Source organism: Meles meles, chromosome 16 (genome assembly GCF_922984935.1).
Source record: "Meles meles chromosome 16, mMelMel3.1 paternal haplotype, whole genome shotgun sequence".
Lineage (NCBI taxonomy): Eukaryota > Metazoa > Chordata > Mammalia > Carnivora > Mustelidae > Meles > Meles meles.
The window spans coordinates 18,445,213-18,452,849 of NC_060081.1; the positions used below are offsets into that span (position 1 = coordinate 18,445,213).

Consider the following 7,637-nt stretch of genomic DNA (forward strand, 5'->3'; position numbering starts at 1 on the left):
ATAATTAATTAAAGAGTCCTGCCATCCCTTTACAGTGTGCTGACAGTATAGTTAATCACGCATGGGTTGTCTGCAAGAGCTCTATGGGGATCTAACAGTACAACCGCTTGGGAGCAAATCCGTGCACTGTGCATGCCCACGCATGCGCACACACACCACCCTCTCTTCCTCTGCGCTTGGTTTTTCCATTCATAGCACTGGTCCCTAACTGACGTACTTTATGCTCATTATTTGCTAAACTGATGAACGCATTCAATTCATTAAATATAAACAGTTTGGTGTCTTAAGTGCTCATCTGATCTTCTGTGACATCTGCCTAATCTTACCTTCGAAATACTTCTTACGTCAAGACATCTCAGAAAACACGTTTTAACAACTGATGGGAAGTCTAGGGCATTCATTCCCCCCTGGAACTTGAATAACAGTAACGACCACCACCACCACCACCACAACACCACCTTGGTCCCCAGCCAGACAGCGGAGGTACAGTCCAAGCATCCTGACTGCTAAAAATCCTCCAGCTGATTCTGATATGCAACCACGGTAGACACTAATCTAAGGGACTTATTTGTATACCTAAAAGTAAATTTAATATATCAGAAGTATGTATTTTTAACAATAAGTTACTATTTAAGACATACTGAGTATATGTACATATACATGCATGCATATTTACATGTAGGTGTGTATGCGCGTGCGCGCGCACACACACACACACACACACACACACACAACACTCACAGACTTTCCCTAAATCACCGGGTGGCATGAAGTTTGCTTTAAATGAAAAAGGTTCTCTTGTAAAAATTGTGTGACCTAGGGTGACAGTCAGATATAAGTCAACTGTTCTCTCTGACCCCCCAGGTTGTACAGTGTAGGCCCCTGCATAGTGTCTCAATATTCATCTCCTGAGCCCCAGGTTCTGCCCACCAGTTCTGTTTATAGACCCCACCCTGAGCAAAGTGACCATCCTCTAAAAAAAAGTAATTCACAGAAACCCACAGTTGTGAAGCTACTTCAGAATTCTTTCTGCTAAGGCACCTGGACCAGGTGAAGTGGTCCAGATTCTAGAGAGTGATCCTGACTCACACATGAATCGAAGTACATTGCCTCAGTGTAAATCACTCTTACCAGCAAAACATAACTGAGCACCTCCTAAGATATACTGCCTTGATGAAAATCTTAACACCAGTGATTTTAAAAATAATTCCCTCTCTACGATGTCCAAGCCCTAAGGGTTTCACTCACCCAGCAACTGAGATGATAAAAGCATCAATGCAAAGAGGTGGAAATGATATTGGGATAAAACACACACACACTTCTGCTCTAAGGAAAGCATAATATATGCTGAATTCTATTTTTCATCTGGAAGGCCAGGAGCATCATTCTGACTCCAGAGTCCTGTCCCACAGATGGTGTCCTGATGTCTCTCCCACCTCCTCTTGTCTATGTGCTGGTCCTGCTCCCCGAACCCTTCTTGCTTCTAACCGTGGTATCCTGCAGTCCTTACACCATGGCTCAATGGTTGTCTTCTCAGGGAAGCTCTCCGACTCCTAGTGTCCCAAATAGCCTTTATCCACATCTGTCTCACCCTTCATTTCCCTTATTCTTGGATCCATCCCCACTCCCTGGGAGCTCCCTAAGGGCAAGGCTCCTGTCTTTCCATGTTCTCAGACCACTTGTTCATAGCCTTTGTATGTGTTTTTATGCTGGTAATAAGGGAGTGGTGACCTTGTTCCAGAACATGCATAAACCCAGTTTCTCCCAAATTTACTCCCTTTCAAGCCCTTCAAGGGTTGAGAAGTGTGCCCCAGATCCTAGCACGGCATAGCACCAAATGAGTGTTTGCCAAGGTTGCCAAGAATAGAACAAAAGATGAGGGTGAAATTAGAACCAGAACCTCAGGTGTCTAGACCTAACTGGGATCACTCAGTCATTCGTCCGGTAACCGCAATGCAACTTGCTCGGGGTTCCAACTCCTGGAAGCACCTCGAATTAAAAGCAAACATTTTGGAATCAGAAATCTTGGTGTGAATCTGTGATTTACTACTTAGTGAGCTGTATGCCCTTGGATAAATTCTTAAGCACCTCTGTGTTTTAGTTCTCCTCCCTTTATTAAGAATAATGATAGTGCCTACTTCATTCCGCCCACAAGAGAATTAAGCGAAAACAATGCATCTAAAAGTTTTCCACACCATGTCAGACAAGAGGTTAATTAGTAACAACTACCCATTATTGTAGCTGCTCTCGCTTTTTCAGGAAAAAAGAAATATTGGCAAGTTTTAACCTCTGAAATTATACTATCAGGGAAAGTTGATGATGCTGAATCACCAATTATTCATGAGTGTGAATGCATGCACATATGTGTGTATATGTAGACACATGAACATACACACACACACACACACTCAATATTTAAAACTATACTGAAGTATATACATATCTGCTTGTATACATATATACACACAGCCCCTATATATGAGGGCTCCACTTAGGTTTTTTTGATTGTGTGATGGTGCAAAAGAGATACACATTCAGTGGAAACCATACTTTGGATTTTGAATTTGGATTTTTTTCCCCAGGCTAATGAAATCCCCACCAGCTGCAACTCCTAGTCCCGGTGGGGATTATGAGGGTGAACAAGAGATACACTTACAACCACTCTGTACCCAAGCAACCATTCTGCTTCTCCCTTTCAGTGTACTATTCCACCAATTAAACAGGATATTCAGTTATTATTGACGGCTTATTATGAATTAGGTGTCGTGTTAGAGGCTTTTGCCCAACTGTAGGCTGATGGAAGTGTTCTGAGCACCTTCAAGGTAAGCTGGGCTAAGTGTGTTGTTCAGGTTAGATGCATGTTCCAGTGACAGACTATTTCCAACTTCGACGGGTTTTTCAGAACTACCCCCATCAGAAGTGGAGGAAGATCTGTACACATAATGGCACAAGTTCTTAACCGATCTTGTTTTCAGAACCCCTGCCCCGAGGCCGGGGCGCCTCTTGCCCCTTCCCTGGCGGGCTGTCGGCAGAGGGCAGTGGGAAGGGGGTGCGGCTGGCAGCAGGGCGCGGCTCCTTACCTTCAGAGCCGAGTTCCGCGAGGCCGCGGCGGGGGCCGCTGTCCCTCCTGCACTCTGGTCGCGGCGGCGGAGGTAGGGGTTCCAAAAGCAGGTGAGAAACGGCGGTGCGCTTCCTCCCTAGCACTGGAAAACACGAAAGGAACGAGAGGAGCCGCAAGTGTAATTAAAGATATAAGGCAACTAGAGAAGGTTGGGGAAAGAAAGAAGAAAAAAAAAAAGGAACAGAGAGTAAGAAGAAAGAAAAGGCGTCTGGCAGCCGCGGAGGCTGTGGGTGGGACACAGCTACGTGTCCGCAGTGCTAGGTGGGGCGCTGTTCTGTCCCGCGGAGTGTCCCGGCTCTGGGATGCTCCAATCAGAGATGCTCTTCGTCGGGGATTCCTCCCAGTGAGGGGCGGGGGCGGGAATCCTCCCAATTCGCGGTGTTCCTAGGTGGGGACGGGAGGTTCGCCCGGTTCCGGACGCTTTAGCTCCGGGGTGCTCCTGGTCTGGGACGCCCCTCGCAGCGCGCCGGGTATATGGACTCCTCCACTGGGCGTCCCGCCTCTGAGTTCCGGGAGCCGCTTGATCGCTGGCGGAAAATCCCACACCTCGCCCTTGCGCGGAGATTGGCTGTGGTCCCAGCAGCGGGGCGGCGAGTTTCGGGAGCTCCCAGGCGGTGGGCGGTGTCCCTGGGACCTGTAGGGCCCCGGGACGCTAGGTGCTGCTCCTTGCGCACCCTACAGGCCGCCGAGAGATTTGCACCAGAGTCAGGCTGGGGAGGAAACAGCCTTCACTGGGCAGAGGGGCACCACCTGTGGTTAAGGGAAGGAGGCCAAGGAAGAGTCCCCCAAGCACGGGAAGGCTCCCTGGGGTCATCCAAAGTGAGGAGGAGGCCATTCTCTGAGGCACTCAAGTCTTAGATCTGTGCTGAGGACTTCTGTTTAGGCTTGGGGGGAGGGGGGTAATCTCTTTTAGGAAGTCATAGGGAGCAGAAGTGTTGAATTGAGATTTTTTAACTGTTTTAGAAGAAAAAGGAGGCCAAAAGAGAACATGTGTTTCAAAGTTTTTAGATTGGTCTGTAGTAGGATCTTTCCAACAAAATCGAAGAATGAAACCTATGGCAGACCATAGGTTTCATTATATGAAACCCTCTCATTAGAGGGTTTAATGAGACAGTGATTTTCATCCCTTTTCTTCAGTCAAAATAGTTCATCACAAAATCAAAGAGAAAGATCATACAATTATTCCAATAAATGCAATAAGAACAAGCATCTGACAAAATTCAACAGCTTTTCCTTCATTAACAACACTTGGAATACTGAAAACCAAAAGGAATATTGTTAATCTGATAAAGCGGAGAACAAGATAAGGATGTTGTCTCTCTTTTTGTGAAAAGTAAAGAAATAAAAATAGAAGGCATACGGATTGTAAAGGAACTACTCTTTCTGATAGACAGCATAATTTTATGTAGCTCGCCCTTCGAAATTTACTAAAGAGCTGCTGGAAGTCATAAGCGAGTTTAGCAAGATCGTGGAATAAAAATTCAATATACTAAAATCAAAAGTAATTCTATATGCTGGTAATGGAAATTTGAAAAATGAAATTTGTTAAAAATACCATTTACAATACCATAAAAAATCAAATATCAAAGTATAAATCCCATAAAATGTGTACAAAATGTCTACCATGAAATCAACAAAATACTGCTAAGAGACATGAAAGACATAAAAATGGAGGGATATACCATGTTTATGGATTGGAAGATTCATTGTTAAGATATCTATTCTGCACAAACTGCTGAGTTCATAGAGTCTATACATTTTTAGACTCTCTAGGTTATAGAGTCTGTATATTTCATGCAATCTAAATCCCAGGAGGAATTTTCAAAGGAATTGAGAAACTGGTTTTAAAATATACATGAAAATGCAAATGATCTGGAACAGTCAGAACAATGTTGGGCATAAAGAACAAAGTTAGAGAACTTACCCTGACTTGAAGACTTACAATAAGGAAATACTAATCTTGACAGTGTGATATTTGCATGAGCATATAAATGAAAAATAATAGAAAGTAGAATAATAGACCCACACATACACAGCCTAATGATTTTTGACAGAGCACCATGTCAGTTCAATAGGGAAAGAGAAGTCTTCCCCAAGTGTTGCTGAAACAATTGGGCATCTCTATAGGAAAAAAAAAAAAAAAGAATGTTGACCCTTACCTCATTCTGTGTGCAACCATCAACTCACAGCGGACCATAGACTTAAATATAAAAGCTGGAAAATGGAATATTTCATAAAGATACATGAAGAAATATCTCCAGACCTCGAGGTTAAAACAAACAAACAAAACAACACTTAGCTAAAACACAGAAAACACTAGCCATATAAGAAAAATTGACCAATTGTGGGGCACCTGATGGCTCAGTCGTTAGGGATCTGCTTTCGGCTTAGGTCATGATCCCGGGGTCGTGGGATCAAGCCCCACATCACACTTCCTGCTCAGTAAGAAGCCTGTTTCTCCCTCTCCCACTCCCCTTGCTTGTATTCCCTCTCTTGCTGTCCCTGTCTCTGTCAAAGAAATAAATAAAATCTTAAAAAAAATTGACCAATTGAATGTTACCAAATTAAAAATGTCTGCTAATCAATGATACCATTAAAAAAATGAAGAGGTAAGAAGGTAAACCTGGAAAAATTGTCACCTTATACCTATCTGAAAAGGAATTCATATCCAGAATATATAAAAAACTTTCACACATCAACAACATGAAGAGAAGTAACCCAATTTTTAAATGTGTAGAAGATTCTACTTTCACTGAGTGATACATGAATCTTCCTGGTGAATAAGAGCATGAAAAAGTTCAACATCATTAATCATCAGACAACTGCAAATTAAAACCACAATGAGATTCTTTTAATGCCTGCTGAAATAACTAAAATTCAAAGAAACCTGACAGTAGCAATCATTAGTGAGGAGGTAGAACAAGAACAATCTCGTACTTAACCGGAAGAAATGTAAAATGTACAATTAGTTTGTCAGTTTGACAGTTTCTAAAAGGGACCACTCCTCGGTATTGAGCCAAAAGAAGTAATAACACATGTCTCCAAGAATGTTCACAGTCTCCATATTCACGAGAGGTACCATGTGAAACAACCCTTACGTCCACCACCAGGGAGAGGTTAAACTGCATCCAGCCACACAACAGAATACAAGTCAGTAACACAGAGGAACGAAGTATGGACACATACGAACCATGGATACATCTCCAAAACTTTAAGTTGTGTGGAAGTAGGGAGTCCCAGGGCTGTCCGTCTGACTTTACTGATAGAAGTAAGATCTGATAAAACTAATCCATGGAGATAGAAATTGGAACATTGTTTGCCTCCGAGGAAGGAGAGGGATTGGCTGGAAAATGGCAGGATGGAACTTCCCTGGGAGGTGATAGAAATACTTCTTTTTTAAAAGAGTTATTATTTATCCCTCTATTTGAGAGAAAGAGAGAAAGAAAGAAAGGATACAAGTCGGGGCAGGGATAGTGGGGGAGAATCTCAAGCAGACTCCCCACTGACTGAGGAGCCCGACGTTGGGGCCTGATCTCATGACCCAGGAAATCATGACCTGAGCCAAAATCTAGACTAGACGCTTAACTGACTGAGCCACCCAGGTGCCCCTGATGGAAATATTTCTACCTGATTTGAGATGGCAACTACACAGGTATGTGTGATTGTCAAGACTCATCAAAATTAACAATCTGCATTTTATCACATGGAAATTTGATCTGAGAAAGGGCAATTCCTTGTGTTTTTATAATTCATCAGAATTCTTACTAGGATCCTATAGTAGACACCCCATTGGTTTGGGCTGAATTCATTCCATTCACATTACCTTGTGTGGTATGCAAAGCATCTGTTACTGTCGCCACACAAAGGAAGAAACCAGGAGAGGTCGGTGGTGTGCTGGCCTGAGAAGCCAGACTTCTGTTGGTTCTGCAGCCGCTCTGTGAGCATGCGCTTGGAATTAGCCTCTAGGAGCTGAGGAAGACCTCAGAGCTCTTCTGCTCCATCCCTCCCATGATTTAGTTACAGAAACTGAAGCTCGGGTGACTTGGGAGGTGGTGTGGATGTTTGGGAAAAAAGAGCTCAGCAACGTCAGAGTTTGCCCTGGGGCCAGCCCTCTCTGGGTTCTGTGAAGTCTTTCCCTCATCCCTTTGGGTTTCCTCAATGGATTCAAACCCCATAAGGTTAATAAGGACCGTGCCTGATTCCCCTGCGTACCCCTCCACAGCCTTTCCTCTCCCTGCCCCTGTCAAAGAGATACGCAGCTCACATTCAGAAAAATGTAAGTGTTAAATTACAAAGCAGCTTACAATATAGATGGTTACAATACATTCAAAAATAAAATATTAAAAAAACAAGGAAGAGATTATTATAACTTGCTTGTTATATCCTGTGTACTTGCTGTAGAAAGAGCCAAGTTGGGCTCTGTGTGTCCAAGTAGCTAACTGAAGAGGAAAATAAAATCAGTTGTAAAATTATTTATGTCCACATATCAAAAACAGTTCTGTCAGTCTTGGTCAGT

The 7,637-nt window shown here is 43.4% G+C and overlaps 1 protein-coding gene across 3 annotated transcripts in view; it reads right to left on the reverse strand.

Annotated features, from left to right (window-relative positions):
• IL18R1 (interleukin 18 receptor 1) overlaps window positions 1-4,793 on the reverse strand; it is a 38,110-nt gene extending 33,317 nt beyond the window's left edge. For all 3 annotated transcript variants that reach the window (XM_045981876.1, XM_045981874.1, XM_045981875.1), the window contains exon 1: window positions 3,081-4,793. The gene's annotated coding sequence lies outside the window, so the exon portion shown is untranslated. The remainder of the gene's footprint in view (window positions 1-3,080) is intronic.
• Between the last annotated feature and the right edge of the window lie 2,844 nt (window positions 4,794-7,637).